Source organism: Ascaphus truei, chromosome 7, assembly GCF_040206685.1.
Source record: "Ascaphus truei isolate aAscTru1 chromosome 7, aAscTru1.hap1, whole genome shotgun sequence".
Lineage (NCBI taxonomy): Eukaryota > Metazoa > Chordata > Amphibia > Anura > Ascaphidae > Ascaphus > Ascaphus truei.
The window spans coordinates 63,865,650-63,866,958 of record NC_134489.1 but is presented as its reverse complement, the minus strand read 5'-3'; the positions used below and the strand labels follow the sequence as shown (position 1 = coordinate 63,866,958).

The 1,309-nt window shown below is 48.3% G+C and overlaps 1 non-coding gene across 1 annotated transcript; it reads right to left on the bottom strand.

Annotated features, from left to right (window-relative positions):
- Positions 1 to 412: 412 nt before the first annotated feature.
- TRNASTOP-UCA (transfer RNA opal suppressor (anticodon UCA)) lies at positions 413 to 499 on the bottom strand. The gene has a single exon. It is a non-coding gene; the product is annotated as a tRNA-Sec (tRNA).
- Positions 500 to 1,309: the final 810 nt, after the last annotated feature.

Below are 1,309 nucleotides of genomic sequence, written 5' to 3'. Positions count from 1 at the left end.
CTCAAATGCTGCACTGGGGCAATAAGGCACCGAGGAGCTGGGTTCCTATAGTGTGACAGGGGCAATAAGGCATCTCATGAGTTGGGCTACTGCAGTGTGACAGGGGTAGTACATCCAGCTCTGTCACTGCACCCCCACCTCATCTGTGTCTGTCTCATCTTCTAGTAGATACTGCACTTACTTGTGCACTAAGGAGAGCGCAGATGCGACTGATTGGCTAGGGGCTCGGTCACATGATCCTCTTTTCCCGCAGCGGGAGATGAGCTATTTGGATGACAGAAAAACGAATTAAGAATGATTAGAATCAAGAGATACGTTGATTTGAAAACTAGTCTGTATTTATTTATCTCCCTAGAACTACATCTCCCAGCATGCCTTGCTCCTGCAGTTAAAAAATCAATGAATTTCATTTCGCCCAGAGGGTGGAATTGAACCACTCTGTCGCTAGACAGCTACAGGTTTGAAGCCTGCACCCCAGACCACTGAGGCTCATCCGGGCAATAACTAAAGATACTTCAATTTGTATATAATGTCCTGATTTTATGAGTCTTACAAGTTAGGGAGAGCCAGTGTGAGGGGCATGATGGGATACTGTGGCATAAGAAGGACTTTGCACACATGGTTAATTAAGTTTTAGTTTCACCCCTGTTGGGCACAGAGCATGTTACAGAGCAGAAAGCAGGCAGCAAGTGTAAGGTGAGCTCATTTGCATACAGAGCTTCTGCATAATGTCTCTCGGAGACAGCTGCGGTCAGCATCTCCTTCCATTCTTATCTCTGTCTCTGCTTCTCTATCTTCACATTGCACTTAGGAACATGGGGGAGAGGGATAGTCATTGTGTGTTGCTTTTACAGCGGTCTTTAACGAGACGCCCCAATCCGAGGCTAGTCCAAAAGCACCAGCGAGGTGAGAGACAAAGAGGGGGGTGAGATAGATCGATATCATCACCCCCCTCTTTGTGTCTCTCTGTGTCTGTCTCTCTCTCCCTCCCTCCCTCTCTCTCTCTGTCTGTCTCTCTCTCCCTCCCTCCCTCCCTCCCTGTCTCTCTCTCCCTGTCTCTCTCTCCCTCCCTCCCTCTCTCTCTCTGTCTGTCTCTCTCGCTGTTAACACAACTTTTAAGCACAGCATGGGATTATATGCAAAGCCAGAGAAACCACTCAGACTTTTTTTTTATTCCCTCCCTGTTAACTCAAGCCGCTTCAGCGTCTTGGATGCTCTTGCTTGAGTCTGTCCTCCCGAAATCGAACAAGTCCTGTTACTGCTCCCTAGGATCTTCAGCCTGATGGCCGGGAAGGTCCGAGGTTTTCTT